The following is a 25,410-nucleotide window of genomic DNA, read 5'->3' as shown; positions in this document are numbered from 1 at the left end:
CTACCAGTGAAGGCCTGCGGGTGGAGTCTTCTCATCTTTATTGCTTTCCAGGGAGAAGGGAGGGATCTGGACATCAAAGCCATCAGGCCTCTCAAGCGGAACATACCCCGCCTATGCCCACTGGAAGCTTGCAGGAGACGTGGCTGCTGCGCCTGAACGCAGGCTGCTCCTTGGATGACACTGGTTCCCTGCCCACCACCCCTCGGCCTGGCACTGTCTCCAAGGTGCCAGATAGACTGAATATCCTCCAGCTGTACCACGTCACTGTCAAGGTTCTCCAAGCGGATACAGTAGCGCCACCAGTAGACGCGGGGATTCTGGGATTCCCTCAGGCCCGTGTAGAAGGGATGACAGTAACAGCATATTCTCGGGTGCTTCCGCAGGGACATGGGAGAGCTCCGGCCAGGGCTGATTCTTCTCTTGCCAGGCCCGTAGTGTCTCCCGAGCCACAAACGGGGAGTGCTTTTGTCCGGTCATAGAGAAGAAATCTTAAAAAGAGCTCGTGCTGGACGGAAACCTGATCAGTGGACGTGTAGGGGAGGATGTCTTCATGGCTCACACAGTCCAGGCCTGGATGGCATAGGGGGCCCGGCTGTCGTCATGGTTTGCCAAGAAAGTCACAGCTTCTGTCTGAGACCTCTGAGATATATGTGGACAGTCGGGCATCAATCAGCACCTGAGAGTGTGAGTTTGGCCTTTCACCTCCTTAGAGCCGGGGCCAGCAGGATTCTCTGCTTTTTCTGGGCCTGCAGAGGCCACATCCCGGTCATGTAGCCTGGCCTGTCGGGGAACTAGGAGGGCACCTCGGTAGCCAAAAACACTATGAAGGAAAAGCTGCCCCGACTCACACTTTCCATTCTGTTTTGGCACCTCACGCACTGACTGTCTCCAAAACTCTGCCCTCTGGTCAGTTTCGGGATGAGAGGTGCCTCCCTGTCAGGGTTGCTGCTGGTAAGAAGGCCCCAGTTCCACCCGCGGCAGAGAGAGGGCTAGGCCCCCTGCCCGTCAGCAACCGGGACCACCAGCAGGCTGCCCTGACCAGGGCCGCGGGCCACACAGCCTCCCCCGCCCCCCAGCGTCTGCTGGGCTGCTGACCCGTGGCCAGGCCTACAGATAAATTTTAAAAAATGTCCTCGAATGAGGATGTTTCAAAAATCCATATTTTCCCTATAGTAACAGTCCAAATTATAAAAAAACTAATTACTTGTAGAATGAAAAAGTTGCCATTATCAATGGTGATAAAATATACACTTATGAAAAAAGTTAAAGAAAAAATAAAACTAAGAAAAAATAGTGATACATTAGAGGAATTTATGTATTTATTTATTTATTTATTATATCGACCCCAAAATATGGGGAAAACAAGTTCCTACATAAGATCCAATATCTTAACAATACCAATTCTCTCAAAAAAAAAAAAACATATGCACTTACTACAAAAAAGGAGATTTCATAGATAAGTGAAATCCTACAGTATTTATCTTTCTCTGACTTATTTCACTTAGCATGATGCCTTCAAGGTCCATCCATGTAGTTGCAAATGGCAGGATTTCTTCTTTATTTTTTTATCCTAACCCTAGAACATATTTCCATTTTTTGTTCAGATAGAGTGAGAGGGAGAGAGGGAAAGAAACATCAACATGAAAGGGACACATCCAATGGCTGCCACCCGCAGGACCAACCAGGACCTGGGACAAACTGCAACCTACATACGTGCCCTTAGCAGGAACCGAACCCAGGTCTCCCTGGACCCCAGGCTACGCTCTAACCAATGAGCCAAACGGGCCAGGGCGGTTTTGCAGTTTTTAATGAACTAAATAGAAATTTCTAAATACAGCAGTGTCTGCCTGAACAAATATCTTAAGATAAAATAAGGAATTTTGAAAGACATACATCTACATGATATCATCAGATGAAAAATCTCGAAACCTTCTGGATCAAAAAAAAAACAAACCCCAAATTATTAATTGGCTCAAGATACTAAATCCCTTAGGAAAGAGGGGGAAAGGCTGTTGGTTCTACAGAAAGAGCTTTTCTTACAAAACCTCGTTTTATATTATATGATTTAGTTATTCGAAGCTTGCCATTTTTTTGAGGCAGAAAGGGCGGGGGTGAGGAGCGAACCACATCTTCGCGGTGCAACACTGCCCCCTGCTGTCCACAGAAGCTGAACGCTAACATTTGCAACAAAACAAAAGTCTAATCTCCATGGGAGCAGGGCTGAGGATATCAATGGAGGTAAGGGGAGCAACAACTCTAACGACAATAAATTAATTCATTTAAAAAAAAAAAGTGTCACCATCAACAAATCATCAAACAAGTGTTGGCGAGGGTGTGTAGAAATGGGGACTCTAGTACACTGCTGGTGGGAATGCAGACTGGTGCAGCCACTGTGGAAAACAATATGGTGCTACCCACAAAAATTAAAAATTGAACTTCCATTTGACCCAGTGATCCCACTTCTAGGAATATACCCTAAGAAGCCTGAAACACCAAGCAGAAAGAATATATGTACCCCCATGTTCATAGCAGCACTATTTACAATAGCTAAGCTCTGGAAATAGCCCAAATGTCTATCAGTAGACGAATAGATTAAAAAAGCTGTGGTACATATACACAATGGGGTACCATGCAGCTGTAAGAAAGAAAGATCTCTTATCTTTTGAGAGGACGTGGAGGGACCTGGAAAGGATTATCCCAACTGAAATAAGCCAAGCAGAAAGACAAATACCACATGATCTCACTTATATACAGAATATAATGAACAGTCTGAGGAATACGGTAGACCCAGAAACATGGAAGTAGGGTACAGACTGACAACACTCAGAATAGGGGGTGGGGGGGTGGGAAGAGATAAACCACAGAACTGATATGCATGTATGCATGACCAATGGACAGGGACAACAGAGCTGGGGACAGGGCGGGAAGGGGAGAAGGGGGGAGGGAGGAAGGGGGGAATGAGAGGAAAAAAAGGAAAAACAACTGTAACAAAAATTATTTAATTAATTTTAAAAAGAAAAAAAAAAAGGGCGTCATTTCCGCTACGCTCTGGAGCAGAGCCTGGGGACCATGGCCGAACTCGAGTGCGGCCGGGGAAACATCATCGCGGTCGGAACAGGCCCGGAGGTTCCAGGGGGGCGGATACTCCGCTTTCGTAGCCCCGCCCTCGGGACCGGCAGCCCCGCCCAGAAGCCTGGCGACCCAAAGGGCTCCTCCCGCGGGGGCCGCGCCCTGACCGCGCAGTGCTGCACGTGGGCCGGGTCGCAGGACGTCGCTGCCGGTCTCCCCGGCTGACAGCGCGGGGCCCTTAGGCCGAGCCCGGACCCGGGATGTTCAGGTCCCGAGGCCCGGCCGTCGCAGCCGCCCCACCGCCGCACGGGGGACCCTCACCAACCCCCTGGCCGTGCCCCGCCCCCACCCGGCCCCTGGCCCAGGCCGAGCTCATCCTATGACACGGCCCGTCCTCCTCTCAGCCCTCGTCCCTCCGGGCCCCGCTGAGAACCCCAAGGTCCAGGAGCCCGACATGGTCAACCTGCGCCCCTCGGTTTTCAAGGAGGTTTCACCCCTTCTCCCCAGGTTGGGACCCCTACCCGTAGTCCGCCCGGGGCATCAGGAAACCCAAGGCCTGGCTGGGAGGAGGATGTAGAGGGGACTGGTTCCGATGCCATCAGTGGGGTGCCTGTCGCAGACGGCTACAGTACCTGAACATCACAGGTCCTGTCCTTCAGCTGACATTTTGCACCTGGTTAGGGACAAAACCACCAGGCGATTCTGGGAGGGAGATTGGCAGCGACCTCACTGGATCTTTGTGCGCATGCCCAGAACCCGCCATTCGGAGCTCAGCACCGCTTCCGGAAGTCACTTCCCCGGTTGCCGGGACAACAGGTCCTTGCTGCTGTAGTTCCGAGGGCGGAAGTAGGGACAGGGCCTTGCTGGGGCCTAATCGGCTCGATCTTTTTTATTTACTGACGCTCCTTCTTCCTCCCACTGCACCTCATTAGGCAGTGGGTCTCTCATTTGGCGCGAGGGGTCAGCGCAGAGCACAAATTTTTCTTCCCGTTTGCAGCCCGCAGTTTCTGTGGCCGGCAGATGGCAGTGTTGTACCGTGGAACGGGCCAGGCTGCCTCTTCCCCCGCCCTTCGTGTTTCAAAAAACGTGTCGCGATTCATTTGGTGCTGTATTTTCCATCTTTAGTAGCTTTGTTTTGAGTCTGCGCGAGCTCACCAGCCACCTAGGTCTTAAGTTTCTCTTTCAGTGGGCTCAGCATGAAAAACTTATAAAAACTTGTATTTATATCTTATAAATACAAACACTTTCCTTTTGGGGGATGAGAACGGGGAAGGAGGGGATCGTAGGCAGAAGAAGGGAGATATCTGTAATAGTTAAAAAAATGTTTCTTTATTGATTTTTAGACAGAGGGTGGGAGATAGAGATAGAAACATCCCTGAGAACGTGGATTGGCCGCCCCTGCACGCCCCCCACTGGGGATCAGGCCCACAACCTGGGCCTGGGCCCTGACCGGGAAGGGAACTGGCGACCTCCTGGTTTCTGGGTCCACATTCAACCACTGAACCACACCGGCCAGGCTGGAACACTTCCAAAAATAAAAATACACCCTTGTCCAATAAAAAGCACCACTTTCCTTTTCAAATCGTCTTTTCTTCTAAGCTGCTGCCTAAATAGCTTAGCAATATTTACTCTTCTCTGAAGGGCATTGTCATTGGCTTTGCTGAACTCATTGTGGGTTTTCTGGGCCTTTAAGAATATAAACCTTGTACTGGCAGTCACGCAAAACTCACTGTAGACCATTTGGGGGACATAGAAAATATAATAAAGTAATTCAAACCACAGTTCCTTCCCCCAATATTTACCAGTGAGAGTATTTTGAGATTGCCTGACTGGTGTGGCTCAGGGGATTGGCAACATCCCTTGGACTGAGAGGTCCTGGTTCAATTCCTGGTCAGGGCACATGCCAGGGTAGCAGGCTTGATGCCCAGTATGGGGTGTGCAGAAGGCAGCGGATGGATGTTTCTATCTCTCTCCCTTCCTCTCTGTCTAAAAAAAAGAGTACTTTATGATCAATTATTTAGGTTCTTTTTATTCTTTTTATTATACACAAGTTTCATTTTGTATATATTAAGGTTCATTTTTGCATCATGACTTCAACCTCCTCTGTTTAAACTCAGCTTCACATTTTAGAAAGTCGTTTCTATATTTTTAGATATCTTACTGAAAAATATTGTAGCCATATTGCAAACTGTTGAGAGTTTCTGTAAATGTGAAGTGGAAGATGCAGTGACCTGTGTTCCCGAGACAGCAGCACAGGCCAGGCCGTGAGGGCAGGAGCTGCAGTGATGTCTGCTGCTCTCTCCCCTCAGCGCCAGGAGGGCCCAGCACTTAGGGGGTGCCCAGTGAGTATGGGAAATGTTTTCACCATTCACTTTTCTCATCTCGTTTTCCATATGTATATATAATCCATCTCTTTCTAGTTCTAGAATATAGTAAAACATTTCTACATGTTTGTTTGTGTTTTCTCCATATGACTCTTTACAAGTCAGCATTTCTCTATGTCATCAGCATTTCCTTCTTTCTTTTTTTTAAAATCCTCACCTGAGGATATTGTTCCATTTTTGTTCAGATAGAATGGGAAGAAGGGAGAGAGAGGGAGAGAGGAAGAAAGGGAGAAACATCGATATGACAGAGACACAAGGACTGGTTGCCTTCTGCATGACCCCCAGGACCAGAGCCTGGGACAAACAGCAACTGAGGTTCATGCCTTTGACTCCTTGGTCCCCAGGCCAAGGCTCTAATCCCTGAGCCAAACCGGCCAGGGCTCATCAGCATTTCTTAAGACCAGATTTTCCTGCCATGACCAAGTCAGTTGACTAACCGAAGGCCATATTGATGGTTGGTGACAGAGTCAGGACAGAACCTAAGTCCTCCCAGTTTCAAGGCTCTTTCCTTTATTCCAGAAAAACTTCAAGAGGACTTAAGTGAACAAGTAGCCGCACAGAACGGCCTTGGTAGAGATGGTGCATCTTTTATTGTTGTTTCTATTTTCATCAGCTGTCAATACTTTCCAGAATAACTGTGCCCTGCAGGATAGTCACTTCATAGAACTGTGATTCTGAAACGCATCCCAAGGTGACTTGGAGCAGGGGTAATAACCGCAGTCACCCCAGCCTGCCAGCTTGGGTGGTTGATGTGGGTCCTGCAGTGAGAGGTCTTTCTCTCCCCAGGTCCCGCTAGTACTTCTGAAGCTACTTTGGCAGGCCTCACACAATTAAAAAAGGACCCATATTTTTTACCAAAAAGTTTCATTTTCTATAGTAGTGTACAAAAATCCTCTATACTCGTCCATACTGACTTCTTTACCATGGAGGTGTGCTACTTCCCACATGCTGTTTTCCCTAGTGTTTGCTTTCTGTAAGTCCCCTGGGGGCCCCGGGGCCAGAGCCAGAGAACCCCTTCCCCATTCCAGCTCTACCAGTCTTCTCATTTTTGCTAAGTCACATGGCTTTCTGGGCCTGCTCTTCTGCAGTGTCAAGAAGAAGGTCCTGCCCGGCAGGAGTGGCTCAGTGGTTGAGTGTCCACCCACCCACCAAGAGGTCACCACTTTGATTCCCGGTCAGGGCACATGCCCAGGTTGTGGGCCAGATCCCCAGTGGGGGGCATGCAGGAGGCCATGATGTTCTCTCTCATCCATGTTTCTCTCTCTCTCTCTCTCTCTCTCCCTCTCCCTTCATCATGAATTACCTCATGTGAAGTATGAAAAAGTCAGAATTCAATATTGGATGCGGATCTATCACAAGGATGTAAAAATGAGAGTGATATACAAAATATTGTGAAAGTGGTTGGATCATGGGTGACTCTATCATTCTTTGGCTTTTCTCTGTCTTCCTGTAACCACACCCCAAGTTCAGCTGCCTGCTGTCACAAAAACCAGACTCCTGAGACAGATGCTTGTGAAAAAGTAAAGAGGTTTATTTAGTGTCGGTCAGCTGAGGGGGTGTGGGACCCCTGCAGAACAGCCTGTCTCCACATCTCCCTGCAGGCAGAGGTTTTGACGAGGAGGCAGAGGGAAAGCGGAACACGGAAATCAAGGGGAAGGGACTGAAAAGCTCTCTAGGTGCAGGCGGCACAAGGGCAGCACAATCCAAGCCCATAAGGATCTCGAAACTGGTCAAGTGATGGTCTGGTCTGTGACATGCTGGTCTTTGTCATCCTGGTTTTACTGTCAGCAAATCTCCTGGAACTGGGGTGACTGGAGGTCAGAGTTGAGGTCTTCTGAAGTTAGTTCCTAAGATTCTCAGAAAACCATCACGTCTATCTGCAAGCTACATAAACAGAAACAATGTCAAAAGAATGGTGGGGTGGGTTCGAATTTCCCACTGCTACATTCCCAAGTGACTACAATCAGAAGAATTTCCTTTATACCCGGAGGGAAAAGTAATGGAGTGAACATATGACAAATCCCAGTGGGTTTTGTAAGCCCCCAGCCCCAGTGGACAGGAGCAGGGAGCAGCGGGCCCTCCCCATGGGGCCCGGTCAGGTCGCTGGAAGACACATAAAACAAGCCAATTCCCTGCCGTTCTTCTGTGCCCAACTCAAGTGGCCTTTAGTGTGAAAATAGGGAATGGAATCAGAGAAAACAGGGGTGAAGGTAACAGAACAGGTAGATCAGGAAGGGCCTGGTCAGCTTTGTTCCAAAGAGTGAAACCGTGCATGAGGCAAATGAGGGCTCTAGGGAAGACTACATGAAATAAATGTGTCTGTGCTTCTGAGAGCCACACACATCATTAAAAGGAAAAAAAAAAAAAAGGAAAAGTAGTTCCACCATATATGACAGAGTGGGGATCAGTTCTATATAAACAACTGTTAAAATCAACAAGCTAATTACTTTTGAAACACATATAAGTATAAAGAGACAAGAATTCTCACAAGATGCTTCTGGCAAAACAAATGGACCTATGTTTCTTGCAGTCACACCAAGAGTGTTAAAAGTGTTTGCGCCTCAGTCCACTAAATCTACCTCTGAAAATCAATTATAAAATATGAGATGGTTAAACTATGTATGTACACAAATATCCTTTTCATTTTGTCAGGGATAGTCTTTGAGGAAGGTATCAATGTGCTTTCCTCAGACATATCTTTTTTACTGACTTTCCCTCTAAGTCACTAGTGAGTTTTCCACGAGAAGGCAGAAGTGGGCAACGGAACAGACATCTGCTGTAAGAACATTTAAAGAGTGCCTCTTGCCCTGGCCGGTTTGGCTCAGCGGTTAGAGCGTCGGCCTGCGGTCCTGAGAGACCCGGGTTCGGTTCCCGCTAAGGGCACGTACCTCGGTTGCAGTTTGTCCCCGGCCCTGGTCGGTTGTGCGGGTGGCAGCCACTCGATGTGTTCCTTTCACATCGATGTTTCTCTCTCTCTCTCTGTTCCTCTCTCTCCCTCCCACTGTACCTGAACAAAAAATGGAAAAATGTCCTCCGGTGAGGATAAAAAAAAAAAAAAAAAAAGATAAAAAAAAAGAGTGCCTCTTGCCCTGGCAGGTTTGGCTCAGTGGTTGGAGCGTCGGCCTGCGGACCAGAGAGACCTGGGTTCAGTTCCCGCGAGGGGCACGTACCAAAGAAAGAAAAAAAAGAAACAGAGTGCCCTTTATCACATGTGGTCATGTGGCTGGAAGTTCTGTACTGACCACACGTTCCAGGGAATATTGGAGACAGCACCAACAGAGATAACATGATACCTGCAAGTGCCCAGCTAAGGCCTGTCGTGTGACTTATGCTGGCCACCACCCTGTGAAGCAGATGCTCTTACCACCTGCATTTCAACCTGTGGAAACTGGCACCCAGGAGTCACGTGTGCAGGGTCTCGGGGCTCCTCACAGAGTCCCCGACGTTCAGTCGGACATTACGGATTGCACACGGCTCTGCAGGACGCCTTCTCGCCCCCAACACGAGACTGAAGTAAAAGACTCACTGGGGAAAGGGGAACAGAGCCAGCACAACTCTGCAAAGCGTGTAATGACAACAGAGTGTTGCTCACAGTAAACAGCCAAATGGAAAGGGGGGAAGCCACGCAGGAAACGGTGCATTACAGTGTGATCCCAGTATTATGAAACAACAAGTATGTATAAATGAAGACGCTGAAAGAAGTCATATACTTGCTCATTTATTCAAATAACATGTACAGAGAACACACGGCTACATACTGATTCTCCTTCCGTCTCATTGAGAAATAACGGACACATCACTGTGTAATTTTAAGGTGTACAGCGTGATGGTTTGATTTACACATATTGTGAAATGGTTACCACAATAGGTTCATCTAACATCCATCTTCTCATACACATACTATAAAAAGAAACTACAGACAAAAAGAAAACAATGTTCTGCTTGTGATGAGAACTCCTAGGATTCGCTCCCTTCACAACTTTCCTGTGTATCTGTCATGCAGCGGTGTTAGCTACAGTCATGCTGTCGTACATCACGTCCCTCCCTGGTCCTTATTCACCTTATAACTGAACTTTCTGCCTTTTGATCACCATCCTGCAATTTCCCTTTACCCTACCCTACACCTCTGGCAACCATACGTCTGATCTCTTTTTCTAGGACGGTTATGTTTTTAAAAATATTCCACATATAGTATGTATAACCAATGGACACAGACAATAGTTTGGGGAAAGCAGAAGGGGGGTGGAAACCGGGAGGAGGGTGTCAAGTGGGTAAAATGGGGACATCTGTAATATTGCAACAATAACGAATTTTAAAATCCATATTTTTCGCTCTGGCCGGTTTGGCTCAGTAGTTAGAGCGTCGGCCCGGGGACCAGAGAGTCCCAGGTTCAGTTCCCGCTAAGGGCATGTACCTTGATTGCAGTTTGTCCCGAGCCCTGGTTGGGGTTGTGTGGGTGGCAGCCACTCCATGTGTCTCTCGCACTTCAATGTTTCTCTCTCTCTCTTCCTCCCTCTCGTCCTCTAGCTGTATCTGAAGATAAACTTTTAAAAATGTCCTCGGGTGAGGATTTTTTAAAAAATCCATATTTCCCTATAGTAACAGTACCAATTATAAATAGAACTAATTACTTATAGAATGAAAAGTTGCCATTATCAATATAAGTGATAGAATATACATAAGTGATAGAATATATAGTTATGGAAAAATTTAAAGAAAAAATAGTGACAAATTAGAGGAATTTATATATTTACTTATTGATTATTGTATCGATCCCAAAATATTGGAAAAACAAGTTCCTACATAAGAAGATCTAATACCTTGCCCTGTACCTCGGTTGCAGTTTGTCCTGGGCCCCAGTTGGGTCGTGTAGGAGGCAACCACTAGATGTGTCCCTTTCATGTTGACGTTTCTCTCTCTCTTCCTCCCACTCTATCTGAACAAAAAATGAAAAAATGTCCTCGGGTGAGGAAAAAAAAAAAAGTTCTAATATCTTAACAATATCAATTCTCTCAGAATAAACATATGTACTTAATACTAAATAATAGATTTCACAGATAAGTAAAATCATACCATATTTATCTTTCTCTGACTTATTTCACTTAGCATGATGCCTTCAAGGTCCATACATGTAGTTGCAAATGGCAGAATTTCTCTTTATTTTTTTTATCTTCACCCTCGAACATTTTTCCAGTTTTTGTTCAGATAGAGTGAGAGGGAGAGAGAGAGGGAGAAACATTAACTTGAAAGGGACACATTGAGTGGCTGCCACCCACAGCACCAACCAGGGCCTGGGACAAACCACGACCAAGGTACATGCCCTTAGCCAGAAGGAACCCAGTCTCCCTGGACCTCAGGATGTCGCTCTAACCGCTGAGCCAAACCGGCCAGGGCGGTTTTGCAGTTTTTAATAAACTAAATAGAAATTTCTAAATACAGCAGTGTCTGCCTGAACAAATATCTTAAGATAAAATAAGGTATTTTGAAAGAGCTACATCTGCATGAAATAATCAGATGAAAAATCTCAAAATCTTATGGATTAAAAAAAAAAAAAACCCGAAATTATTATAGGCTCAGGTTACTAAATTCCTTAGAAAAGAGGGGGAAAGGCTGTTGGTTCTACAGAAAGAGCTCTTACAAAAATCTAGTTTCATATTGTGATTTGGTTATGCGAAGCTTGCCATTTTTTTTGAAGCAGAAAGGGCGGGGGAGAAGTGCGCAGCGCAGTTTCACGATGCAACACTGCCCCCTGCTGTCCAAAAAAGCTGAACGCTACCACTCGCCACAAAACAAAACTCTGTTCTCCACAGGAGCAGGGATGAGGATATCAATGGGGGTAAGGGGAGCAGCAGCTGTAACGACAATAAATTAATTCATTTAAAAAAAAGGCGTCACCATCAACAAATAATCAAACAACAAATGTTGGCGAGGGTGAGGAGAAAAGGGGACTCTAGTACACTGCTGGTGGGAATGCAGACTGGTGCAGCCACTATGGAAAACAGTATGGTGTTACCTCAAAAAATCAAAAATTGAACTTCCATTTGATCCAGTGATCTCACATCTAGGAATATATCCTAAGAAGCCTGAAACACCAATCAGAAAGAATATATGTACCCCATGTTTGTAGCAGCACTATTTACAATAGCTAAGATCTGGAAACAGCCCAAATGTCCATCAGTAGACGAATGGATAAAAAAGCTGTGGTACATATACACAATGGAGTACTATGCACCTGTAAGAAAGAAAGATCTCTTATCCTTTGAGAGGACAAGGAGGGACCTGGAAAGAATTATCCTAAGTGAAATAAACCAAGCAGAAAAAGACAAGTACCACATGATCTCATTTATATACGGAATATAATGAACATAACAGTCTGAGGAATACAGTAGACCCAGAAACATGGAAGTAGGGTACAGACTGACAACACTCAGAATAGGGGGTGGGGGGGTGGGAAGAGATAAACCACAGAACTGATATGCATGTATGCATGACCAATGGACAGGGACAACAGAGCTGGGGACAGGGCAGGAAGGGGAGAAGGGGGGAGGGAGGAAGAGGGGGAATGAGGAGAAAAAAAGGAAAAACAACTGTAACAAAAATTATTTAATTAATTTTAAAAAGAAAAAAAAAAAGGGTGTCATTTCCGCTACGCTCTGGAGCAGAGCCTGGGGACCATGGCCGAACTCGAGTGCGGCCGGGGAAACATCACCGCGGTCGGAACAGGCCCGGAGGTTCCAGGGGGGCGGATACTCCGCTTTCGTAGCCCCGCCCTCGGGACCGGCAGCCCCGCCCAGAAGCCTGGCGACCCAAAGGGCTCCTCCCGCGGGGGCCGCGCCCTGACCGCGCAGTGCTGCACGTGGGCCCGGTCGCAGGACGTCGCTGCCGGTCTCCCCGGCTGACAGCGCGGGGCCCTTAGGCCGAGCCCGGACCCGGGATGTTCAGGTCCCGAGGCCCGGCCGTCGCAGCCGCCCCACCGCCGCACGGGGGACCCTCACCAACCCCCTGGCCGTGCCCCGCCCCCACCCGGCCCCTGGCCCAGGCCGAGCTCATCCTACGACACGGCCCGTCCTCCTCTCAGCCCTCGTCCCTCCGGGCCCCGCTGAGAACCCCAAGGTCCAGGAGCCCGACCTGGTCAACCTGCGCCTCTCGGTTTTCAAGGAGGTTTCACCCCTTCTCCCCAGGTTGGGACCCCTACCCGTAGTCCGCCCGGGGCATCAGGAAACCCAAGGCCTGGCTGGGAGGAGGATGTAGAGGGGACTGGTTCCGATGCCATCAGTGGGGTGCCTGTCGCAGACGGCTACAGTACCTGAACATCACAGGTCCTGTCCTTCAGCTGACATTTTGCACCTGGTTAGGGACAAAACCACCAGGCGATTCTGGGAGGGAGATTGGCAGCGACCTCACTGGATCTTTGTGCGCATGCCCAGAACCCGCCATTCGGAGCTCAGCACCGCTTCCGGAAGTCACTTCCTCGGTTGCCGGGACAACAGGTCCCTGCTGCTGTAGTTCCGAGGGCGGAAGTAGGGACAGGGCCTTGCTGGGGCCTATTCGGCAGGGTCTTTTTTATTTACTGACGCTCCTTCTTTCTCCCACTGCACCTCATTAGGCAGTGGGTCTCTCATTTGGCGCGAAAGGTCAGCGCAGAGCACAAATTTTTCTACCAGTTTGCAGCCCGCAGTTTCTGTGGCCGGCAGAGGGCAGTGTTGTACCGTGGAACGGGCCAGGCTGCCTCTTCCCCCGCCCTTCGTGTTTCAAAAAACGTGTCTCGAATCATTTGGTGCTGTATTTTCCATCTTTAGTAGGTTTGTTTTGAGTCTGCGCAAGCTCACCAGCCACCTCGGTCTTAAGTTTCCCTTTCAGTGGGCTCAGCATGAAAAACTTATAAAAACTTGTATTTATATTTTATAAATACAAACACTTTCCTTTTGGGGGATGAGAACGAGGAAGGAGGGGATCGTAGGCAGAAAAAGGGAGATATCTGTAATAGTTAAAAAAATGTTTCTTTATTGATTTTTAGAGAGAGGGTGGGAGATAGAGATAGAAACATCCCTGAGAACGTGGATTGGCCGCCCCTGCACGCCCCCCACTGGGGATCAGGCCCACAACCTGGGCCTGGGCCCTGACCGGGAAGGGAACTGGCGACCTCCTGGTTTCTGGGTCCACATTCAACCACTGAACCACAAGGCCAGGCTGGAACACTTTTAAAAATAAAAATACACCCTTGTCCAAGACAAAGCACCACTTTCCTTTTCAAATCGCCTTTTCTTCTAAGCTGCTACCTAAGTTGCTTAGCAATATTTATTCTTCTCTGAAGGGCATTGTCATTGGCTTTGCTGAACTCATTGTGGGTTTTCTGGGCCTTTATGGATATAAACCTTGTACTGGCAGTCACGCAAAACTCACTGTAGACCATTTGGGGGACATAGAAAATATAATAAAGTAATTCAAACCACAGTTCCTTCCCCCAATATTTACCAGTGAGAGTATTTTGAGATTGCCTGACTGGTGTGGCTCAGGGGATTGGCAACATCCCTTGGACTGAGAGGTCCTGGTTCAATTCCTGGTCAGGGCACGTGCCAGGGTTGCAGGCTTGATGCCCAGTATGGGGTGTGCAGGAGGCCGTGGATGGATGTTTCTCTCTCTCCCTTCCTCTCTGGCTAAAAAAAAGAGTACTTTATGATCAATTTTTTAGTTTTTAAAAAATTTTTTTTATTATACACAAGTTTCATTTTGTGTATACTAAGGTTCATTTTTGCATCATGACTTCAATCTCCTCTGTTTAAACTCAGCTGCACATTTTGGAAACTCGTTTTTATATTTTTAGATATCTTACTGAAAAATAATGCAGCCATATTGCAAACTTTTGGGAGTTTCTGTAAATGTGAAGTGGAAGATGCAGTGACCTGTGTTCCCCAGACAGCAGCACAGGCCAGGCCGTGAGGGCAGGAGCTGCAGTGATGTCTGCTGCTCTCTACCCTCAGCGCCAGGAGGGCCCAGCACTTAGGGGGTGCCCAGTGAATATGGGAAATGTTTTCACTACTTCCTTTTCTGGTCTCTCTCTTTATATGTATATATAATCCATCTTTTTCTAGTCCTAGATTATAATATACAAATACTGTTCTACTTGTTTTTTGTTTTATTTTATTTTTTCATTTGGCCCTTTGCAATTCAGCATTTCTCTATGTCATTAGCATTTTTTGCAATCAGATTTTCTGACCTTGACCAGGTCAGTTGACTAACTGAAGGCCATTTGGCTTGTTGGTGACACTCAGGACACAGCCTAAGTCATTCCAGATTTGAGGCTTTTTCTTTCATTCCATAAAAACTTCAGTGGGACTTAAGTGAACAGGAACTAGCACAGAACTGCCTTGGTAGAGATGGGGCACCTTCTAGTGTTGCTCCCTGTTTTCATTACCGGTCAATACACTGAGGGTCTTTGCAGAAGGACCCTGCCTGCAGCACATTCACTTCATAGAATTTCAATTCTGCAGCACATCCTAAGGTGATGTGGACCAGCGGTTTAAAACTGCAGTCACACTAGCCTGCCACCTTTGATGGGTGATGTGGGTCCTGTGGTGAGGGGCAGGGTGCCTAAAGAATACACTGAACATGGACTAAGGGGCCCGGTGACCATCATGCTATTGGAGTTGGGAACAGGGTCCTCTGACAGTGAGTGGTGTGTATGAAGGAAGCCTGGTCTGACTGCAAGGGCCTTTCTCTCCCCAGGTCCCGCTACTACTTCTGACGCTGCTATGTCAGGCCTCACATAACTGAGAAAAGTCCCATATTTTTAACATAACGTTTCATTTTAAAGAGTAATGTACACAAATAATCGGAACTCATTTATACTGACAACTTCTTTACCACAGAGGCCCCCTTTGAGTGGACATGCACTTCATCCCTGATGTTTTCCTCCCGTGGGTCCCCTGGAGGGCCGTGAGCAGTCCCAGCCCTCGGAGCCTTGCTGTGTTTGCAGTCTCCCTGCTGCCTGGGCCTACAGTTTCCTCAGCTTTAAGACGAGGAGTCTTCGTTAAGTTGTTGGTTGAACAGGGGGCTCACCTAGGAAAGGATGTGGTGGGAGAGACCCTGCTCCCAGTAGAGAAACTCCTATTTTTTCTTGTATGTATTAGAATTCATTCCAGGAAGCCTCTATTTTACTTTGACAGAGTTCGATATCCCCTGTCTGAATGAGCTCTCAGATGTCCTCTGTGCTCAGTTCTGCAGACATGAAAGGGAGAATGGAGAGGAGTGTGATTATAAATATGAATAGACTGGAACATCCTCAGGAGTAGCAGACACTGAAAGTAAGCTCTAAGCTTAGTTCCCTATAGCTGTGAAGTTACCATACCTGTCCTTATGGAAATGAAAAGATTCCTTGAGCCTGGCCAGTGTGACTCAGTGGTTGAGCATTGACCCATGCACCAAGAGACCACAGGTTCAATACCCAGCCAGGGCACATGTCCAGGTTGTGGGCTTGATCCCCGGTGTGGGGCATGCGGAAGGTGGCCAATTGATGTTTCTATCTCTCTCTCCCTCTCCCTTTCTCTCTCTAAAATCAATAAAGGGGGAAAAAAAAAAAAGATTACTTGGAAGAGAAATTTACCTCTTTTTAAAAGCCAATGTAAGCCCTGGCCAGTTTGGCTCAGCGGTTAGAGCGTCGGCCTGCGGTCCAGAGAGACCCTGGTTCGGTTCCCGCGAAGGGCACGTACCTCGGCTACAGTTTGTTCCTGGCCCTGGTTGGGTCGTGCAGGTGGCAGCCACTCGATTTGTCCCTTTCACATCGATGTTTCTCTCTCTCTCTTCCTCTCTTTCCCTCCCGCTCTGTCTGAATAAAAAACAAATCAATAAAAATAAATAAATAAAAGCCAATGTATGTTTGCTCCCTTATCCAAAAGAATGCACCTTGAATTATATAAGGGCATGGACTGAAGCATTCCTGAAAAATGAAACTCTATAGAAATTTGAGTCATACTTTCTCCTTTATTTGGTATGTTTGGTTGTTTTATTTCGGCACTGACACCCTTTGCTTGTAGCCTAAGGATTTAGGGAAATTCTTCAGTCCCCCTAAAGTTATGATTCCACAGCTTGTGTTCTTACCTGTTGCAAACTCATGTGGCTGAGATGTACTCATTATTAACCATGTATCAGACACCCCACTAACTTCTTTGTATGTAGTGTGATGCCAGTCTTGAGAGAAATCTTAACTAGCAGGTTCCTGGAAATTATCCTCATTTAACAGATGAGAAGGGAAATTGCTACTTAGAGAGATCACTGCTAAGTGTCTGTATAACATGAACCCTATGATGTCTCCAGGGAGAGGTTTCCCTGGAATCTCACTGTGGAGCACTGATACTTGGCTTGAAATGTGTGAATCTACCTGTAGTGACTGTAATTCATGCATGTGATCCTGTAGAACTGTTTTGGATGTTGGAAAGTTGCGGTCAAATTAGTGATGAAACTTGGGGCGAAAAAATCTACTGAAAGCCATTCAAATAGAGGTTAATGGCTTCATTCAGCTGATGTCTATCTTTGTAAGACCACTTAAGTGTGAGCTGTAGCGGACTGGGGGTGGCACAGGGAAAGGTGAGGAGAGGTACACGGATAGGAAAAGGGGATGAAAAGTCCATGTACAGGGAAGGAAGACAGGTCCATGACTGTGATATTCCTCAGGTTTCCGTTTCTTTTTGCTGTCACAAATATGTCATTGGAATGGCTGGGAACTGATTCAACTCCATGCCTCTCGGGTCCTTGGTGCGATTTCATGTTCGTTTAAAGCTGTTTTGTAGGCCTTGTGGATTTTTACATTTTGAGGGTTATAGGAAGTAACCAAAAAGGTACAGCAGGGCAGAGACATGAAAATAATTTTAAGGAGTCAGGGCTTGAAGCAAGGGAAACTGGGGTCTGGTGTAAGTATTTTACACTGTGTCCTTGTAGACAAGATGAACATCTGGCCAAGATGAAGTCCTTTCATTGTCAGCTGATTGTTTTCAGAGAGGAAGCCCAGGGATGTACAAACTTCGGGAATTGAGTCAAGAAGGCCTGTGTAGGGAGCTGAAGGAGCAGTCTGTTCTCTGGTCTTCTGTCTGTGATCAGAGCTGGGATGGTCTGTCTGAACAGGACACAGCTGCAGGCCTGAGTAGATGTGAGTGGGTGGCCCAGGTGAGGAGCATTCCTGTCAGGGTGAAAATAAAAAAGGCACATTGGAAATCACTTAGTGAATTAATTTCACTTATTTCCAACATCATTCTGTTTTCTTCCTGTCATTTTGTTTTTCTAATTATTATTTCACATTTTTTCTTATTTTCTTAACTATTCTTTTTAAAATTAATTAAATCTCCTTATATGAATTCTCATGAATTGTTTTATATAAGAAAGATTTATAATAAATACATAGGTGTTAAATATATGAAGTTGACACTGAATTTCACAAATTAAAAAAATATTTTTTAAAACAATACGACATACATTTCACCTCTGAAGTTGCAAATTATCGAACTTAATTATCAGTACTCACAGGATACAACAATGGAGGCCCTGGCTTATGTTCCTGGTTAAAGAATTGTGGCAATATGTGGCAATTTGTAGGATTCTGTGCAAGGCAGATTACCTAAAATGTGGGTATAGATTTATTCAAAAAGTTGATCATACCATTATTTTTTATATTTCAAAAACCATGGAGGAGTAGTGGAAGATACATTTCATTCAGTACAGGCAAAGTTGAATCTGAAGAAAATATATGAATTACCTAATGTTAACCTTAAAATCTTCACAATTCTGTATTGTATACAGAACTATGAGAAGGATTTAAAAATGAAAGTGATATGCAAAACATGTTGAAAGTGTTGGCCATGAGTGACTACTCTTTTCTTTTGTGTTTTCTGTCTTCCCTAATGACTACAATCAAGAATTTCCTTTATAGCTTGTGGTGAAAATAGTGCAGCGAACATAAGACAAATCTCAGTGGGTTTCGTCAATTCCCAGGCCCACTGGACAGCACTGGAGCAGTTGGCCCTCACAATGGGGGCAAGCAAGTCAGGATGCTGGAGGACAGAGAAAACAAGTGGATTTCCTATGTTGAAAATACAATGTTAAACGAATACAAAGCAAAAATAGAGCTCCTGTCCTTAGGTAGGTGACAGTATGGTATTTTCCTTTGAGATAGGTAGGGGTCAGGTATCTAATATATTTTCCCTGTTTTAGACTCCGTATACTTTAGGAAGAAGAATGAAAAAAATTTCAAGTCTCTTCAAATGATTTTTAGAATATGTATCTCATGCTAAAAAAAATCTTAGTTTAAGAAAGGATGTTGAGCCCTGGGCGGTTTGGCTCCGCGGTTAAAGCGTTGGCCTGCGGTCCTGAGAGACCCGGGTTCGGTTCCCGCTAAGGGCACGTACCTCGGTTGCAGTTTGTCCCCGGCCCTGGTTGGGTTGTGCGGGTGGCAGCCACTCGACGTGTCCCTATCACAGCGATGTTTCTCTCTCTCTCTCCCTTCCACTCTATCTGAACAAAATATCAAAAAATGTCCTCGGCAGAAAAAGAAAAGATGCTGAAGTCACAATGCAGTATGAGTCTCATTGTGTGCTATGCACCTTTATGGATGGGAAGATCTCAGAAGTTTATCACAAATTATTATTAGTGGTTATCAGTGAATGACGGAAATATGATTTAGATTACTTTATATTTTATCAGTTCTCCAAATTTTTTTTTTTTTTTTTAATCCTCATCCGAGGACATTTTTCCATTTTTTGTACAGAGTGGGAGGGAGAAAGAGGAAGAGAGAGAGAGGGAAACATCGAGTGGCTGCCACCCGCACGACCAACCAGGGCCGGGGACAAACTGCAACCGAGGTACGTGCCCTTAGCGGGAACCGAACCCGGGTCTCTCCGGACCGCAGGTCGACGCTCCAACCGCTGAGCCAAACCGGCCAGGGCAGTTCTCCAAATTTTCTACTGTGATGATTGAGTTACTAGGTTTACTGAAGAATATATTGATAGAAGCTCAAACAGGTTGTGGAAAACCAATGGCAACACCATTCAGAGAAGAATAAATACAAAATGTTAATGAACCAAGGCACCAGGCAGGGTGGCCATAGAAGGGCGTTGTTCAGCCCGAGTAAAGGCCGTGCGGCTCGCGGAACAGAAACAAAGCGCCAATTCTCGCGGAAACTGCTCTGCGCATTTTTTTCAAGCACAAAGGGAGGGGAATGGGTCAATGTCCTGGTGTCACACTGCCCCCTGCTGTCCAGAGAAACTGATCGCCATCATCCCTAGAAGAAAATCCCTGGTTTTCGCTCGATTTATGAAAAAAGGAAACATAGTTTATTTCAGAACGGCATACCGCAACCCGGTGATCGTCAGAAAAAGCAGAGTGGCGCCCAGGAGACCCTGGCGACAGGGCACCTGCACGGCCACTTCGTCAGACGCGCCCTCTGCACGAGCCTCGGCTGCCGGAAACGCCACGCCCGGGTAGGCGGGATCTGCGGCCCCGGGACGCGCTCCGATTGGCGTGTTCTGGGCATGCGCGCGGGCGCCAAGTGAAATCGGTGGCCCTTTACGATCTGATCTCTGCCCAAAATGACCCGATGACCCTGTTGCAAAATGTCAGGTGATGGACAGGAACTGGTGCACGACCGCGCCAACTGACCCATAACCCACTTTCGGGGGCAGAACTGATCTTCTAGTCATCCCCTCCCGGCTGTGAACACGGTGTCGCAGTGGCCTACTCACCGTCCTCTGTTCTCTCTGCCGACCCTCCCAGTGACCTGAGGGCTCACAGGCCCGACTCCGCGAGGCCCCCCATCTCCCCCACTTAGCACTTGAGCATCCTCCTGCCCACGACGTTGCTCTGGGTACTAGGAAACCCCCGCACACCTGGATGGTGTCCCTTTCTTAGCTTTCCCTCTCATCACCTCAAAACCTTGCCTGTTTTTCCAGTTCCAATCCTTTTTTTTCCTCTTTATTGATTTTAAGGAGAGACGAAGGGCTGCCTCCTGCAGGCCCCACAGTGGGGATCGGGCCCACAACCTGGGCATGTGCCCTGACCAGGAATCAAACCGGGGGCGACCTCCTGGTGCCTGGGTCGCTGCTCAACCACTGAGCCACACCAGCAGGGCCCCCGTCTTTTTTTTTTTAATTTTTTTTTAATGTTCACATTTCTGAAGATGTCTCCCTTCACCCCACTTTGCCACCATCACCCCCCAATAAAATAATACATGGCTGAAACAATAAAGGGGCTCTTACCCTTTGTGATAGCATCAGCGGACCTGAAGAGTATTATACTAAGCGAAATAAACCAGTCAGGCAAAGATAAACACCGTATGATCTCACTAATATGTGCAATCTAATGAACAAAATAAACTGATGAACAAAATTTAACCAGCAGCCTGGACACATGGAACAAACTGGCTCAAGCCCAAGGGGAGGAGTTTGGGAGAGACTGGATAAAGAAGGTGAAGGAATTAGCTAAAGAACAGGTATGAGTACCCTATGGACAGAGACAAGAGTTTGTTCAAGGCCAAGGGAGGAGTAGACAGGAGAGTGGTTGTTACACAGACTATTGCTGTTAATTTAAGAAATGTTGATAGTTCTCTTCCAATATAGACAATAGAATTTACTCCACATGGGGTTTGTATCACAAAATTATGGAACACTTACACAAAAGGTACATCTTAGATACACCTCAACTCTGAGCTGTGTATGGCCTGAATGAACCAGTTTGACCTCCTCAAATGTCCCCATTGAGAAATATTTATCCCTAATCTAAAAAATTCTGCTGATAAAAAAAAAACAAAAAACATGAATGTAGAATTTGTGAGTTATAAATCAATCTAATAGTTGAAATGAAGACAAGATTGTGACAATGTCAGAACTACTGGTCCATGAAAAAGTAGGTGTGATAAAGATCTGACAACAGGAATCACAGCTGACCTAGGTAGTCTTGCCCAGAGACACCAGCAGTGGTGACTGCACCAGTCACCAGCTAGAAGAGCAGAGAGAATTTTGGTTTTACTTCCTTGTGGGTTTGGAATCCTGTGTCTATCTAAGAGGCACCACCCCATATACGACAATAATAGCTGGCCTCATCCTCAGGCTTCAGCCCCATGATGTGCAGAACACCTGAATGAGTCAAGGCATCTTTGGATCCAGAGAAGCAGCTTGGGACCCTGGAGCTCTGGTACCTCTCTGAGTCAGATGTAAACCACAGGAGATACCAGGGGGCACTCCCTAGCTTCAACTGGTACCAACTTTTAGCAAAGTCTCCAACGCTGAAGCCCATGCTCAGGGGGCACCTGAGTCTGCTTCTAGTTCCTGGAGATGCAGAGAAGGGGATCAGCTGAGTCACCATCGGCTGGGGAAGGAAGTAGTAACGAAGGACTCAGTCACAGTACCATGTCAGCAAGGGCGGAACAGCACCAGTTGTTACAGAGCTTACAAAGGAAAGGGCAAGGATAAGGTGCCGGGGGAATATGGGATAGAGGTGAAAGGAATGGCATAGGCACGCTTCAGGGCCACCATTTAGGGGTCCCATCTGGGGTCCCCAGAGAATGTTACTGGAAGTAAGACCTGGCTCCTCTTCTGGGCAAGTGTGGTGCCCCTGGCCCCTTGAGTGTGTTGTCCCCAGGGGAGAGCCCACAGAATAATGCAAAACCACAATTACATGTCAGAATCAGGGTGAGGTGTCAGACGCCTACTTCACATGGGCTATTTCACTTAGAAACATCTACATCCCCACTGCCTCATTTGGTTCTTGCACTCAGAAAGTCGTACCCTGTACCCACTTCATCTTAAGACAGAAGTGCTGTGAGGCCCTAGGGTCTCTCAAGTGGAAACCAGGGACTAGTCCCAAAGAAGCCACCAGGGTCCTGTTGTCTCACCCTGCTGACCTAAAGGGGTCAAATTGTAGGAAGGGCTTGGTTCTATTTCCAGTCATGTCCCACATCATCCCCTTTCCTCATCTGTTGCTGTCTCAGCTCTGACCCTACCCTCCCTGACCTCCAAAACAGGTTACGGAGCTTTAGACAGACAGGGATTCCTGCACAAAGACCCCGAGTTCATACAGTGCTGGCTGTGGCCAGGTGGCAAGGGCAGAAATCTCCTGTGGATGGACCCTGCTCCTTCAACGAGAGCATATGCCCCCAGCTGTTTCATGGTGACCTGAGCTCTGTGGCCCTCGGGTAAAATACTTGAAAACTCCAGTCAGGTTTCTCCTTGCACTTCTGACAACCCACCCTGCCTGTTTGGTGATCTGGGGCTAGATGGATACCCCACCTCTGCAGGGGCCAGAATCACAAGGGAGTCTTTTTCTATTGCTCCATGGCCTGGCCCCTCTGCTCCTCATTTGAGGGATCCCAGAGCACAGCCTCATCATCACCAGATATGAGTGATCGAGGCCAACGTCATCAATAGGGTTTAGATTTTCAGTTGCATTAAATCCATCCGAGCCCAAGACAAGACTAACATCTTCTAGATTCTCTCTTTTTTTAAAAAAAAATCTTCACTGGAGTATATTTTTCTATTTAACTTCAGATAGAGTGGGAGGGAGAGGGAGAGAGGAGAGAGAGAGAGAAACATTTATGTGAGAGGGATACATCGAATGGTTGCCTCCAGCACAACCTGACCAAGTGAACTGCAAACAAGGTGCCCTTGACCGGAATCTAACCAGCGATTCATTGGTCCCTGGCCAACGCTCTAACCTCTGAGCCAAACCAGCCAGGGCATCTTCTAGATTTTCATAGCTTCCTGGGCTTCTATGGTCCTGCAACAAGAAACAGCTTTGTGGAAGACATTTTTAATGAATCTTGGGGCCATTCTAATGGCCTCGTTTCCAGCTCCTGCCATCACCCCAAACCCTAGCCCCTCGCATGCACTGCCCTCAACGCAGGACTGCTGTCTGGTTCCCTAGTATAATTCATCTTCCCTGTTATGCTACTTTTGCCAAACCTGCTCAATTCTTCCGCCTGGCTTCTCTTCAGTCACTTCACTCAATCTTGTTCTCTTACCCAGTTACCACCCATTGAGGCCTTGTACTTGGGTGACGTCCTGTTTCTCAGCCTGTAGCTCTGTGGTTACAGGGTAAGAATGGGCGCAGCAGTGAGGGCGGGTCTTCCTGCAGACCCAGTGCTGCTGGAAACCCTGCTCCTCCCTCTTTTTTTTTTTTTTTTTTATGAATTTTTATTTATTTTTTTGTTACAGATATTTTACCTTTTTACCTCATTGGCACCCCCCACCCCACCCCACCTCCGCCCCGTCCCCGGCTTAGTTGTCCATGTCCATTGGTCATGCATACATGCATATAAGTTCTGTGGTTTATCTCTTCCCACCCCCCCACCCCCCCATCCCCTCTTCTGAGGGATGTCAGTCTGTGCCCTACTTCCATGTGTCTGGGTCTACTGTATTCCTCAGACTGTTATGTTCATTATACTCCGTATATAAGTGAGATCATGTGGTATTTGTCTTTTTCTGCTTGGCTTCTTTCACTTAGGATAATACTTTCCAGGTCCCTCCATGTCGTCTCAAAGGATAAGAGATCTTTCTTTCTTACCGCTGCATAGTACTCCATTGTGTATATGTACCACTGCTTTTTTATCCATTCGTCTACTGATGGACACTTGGGCTGTTTCCAGATCTTAGCTATTGTGAATAGTGCTGCTATGAACATGGGGGTACATATATTCTTCCTGATTGGTGTTTCAGGCTTCTTAGGGTATATTCCCAGCAGTGGGATCACTGGGTCAAATGGAAGTTCAATTTTTAATTTTTTGAGGTAGCACCATATTGTTTTCCATAGCGGCTGCACCAGTCTGCATTCCCACCAGCAGTGTACTAGAGTCCCCTTTTCTCCACACCCTCGCCAACACTTGTTGTTTGATGATTTGTTGATGACTTCCATTCTGACAGGTGTGAGGTGATACCTCATTGTTGTTTTAATTTGCATCTCTCTGATGATTAGTGATGTTGAGCATTTCTTCATATGTCTCTTGACTGCTCCTCCCTCTTCAACTTAAAGCATCTCCTCTGAGGTTCATGCCAATCTCCAACACCGTGTCATCTATTCAAGAGTACTATGGATACTTAGGGATTTGTGCTATCTGCATCTTGGGGTGCTATCCCTTGTTTTGGGGATAGTAAACAACATACTGAAAAGCAAACAAACCTCTGCTTCTAATACACATGTCTTGATTCCTTGGGAGCCAAACTTCTTTAAAGTTTAAATTTTTGTCATCAATGCTCAGGTGCTCTTATACAGGTAGGGATGTGAAAATTTGGGGGACGCGGCGGGAGTGTGGAAGGGGGAGAAAGGAGCAAAAGACATACATTTGTTGGTGGTAGAGTTTATAGGCCCTGGTGGGCTGGGTGAGCAGGATCCTGGGGGGTGGGGAGGACAGCTGTGGCAACACACTGGAGGCCCCTACAGTCCAAGGCTCTCTAAGCAGAGGTATTAGGGGAAGAGAGAGAGCTGGTTTACCAGGGCTGAGTGTGCAGAGGTGATCAGAGAGGCAATGCTAGGGACATCACAGAAAGACCCCAGGTTTCCCGGACTACGGGTAGGGGTCCCAACCTGGGGAGAAGGGGTGAAACCTCCTTGAAAACCGAGGGGCGCAGGTTGACCATGTCGGGCTCCTGGACCTTGGGGTTCTCAGCGGGGCCCGGAGGGACGAGGGCTGAGAGGAGGACGGGCCGTGTCACAGGATGAGCTCGGCCTGGGCCAGGGGCCGGGTGGGGGCGGGGCACGGCCAGGGGCTTGGTGAGGGTCCCCCGTGCGGCGGTGGGGCGGCTGCGACGGCCGGGCCTCGGGACCTGAACATCCCGGGTCCGGGCTCGGCCTAAGGGCCCCGCGCTGTCAGCCGGGGAGACCGGCAGCGACGTCCTGCGACCGGGCCCACGTGCAGCACTGCGCGGTCAGGGCGCAGCCCCCGCGGGAGGAGCCCTTTGGGTCGCCAGGCTTCTGGGCGGGGCTG

The 25,410-nt window shown here is 47.3% G+C and overlaps 1 pseudogene; it reads right to left on the bottom strand.

Annotated features, from left to right (window-relative positions):
• LOC118635434 lies at positions 1 to 2,129 on the bottom strand (annotated as a pseudogene).
• Between the last annotated feature and the right edge of the window lie 23,281 nt (positions 2,130 to 25,410).

This window comes from Molossus molossus, unplaced genomic scaffold (assembly GCF_014108415.1).
Source record: "Molossus molossus isolate mMolMol1 unplaced genomic scaffold, mMolMol1.p scaffold_m16_p_2, whole genome shotgun sequence".
Classification (NCBI taxonomy): domain Eukaryota; kingdom Metazoa; phylum Chordata; class Mammalia; order Chiroptera; family Molossidae; genus Molossus; species Molossus molossus.
The sequence above is the reverse complement of the archived record's forward strand: the minus strand, read 5'-3'. Positions and strand labels throughout refer to the sequence as shown.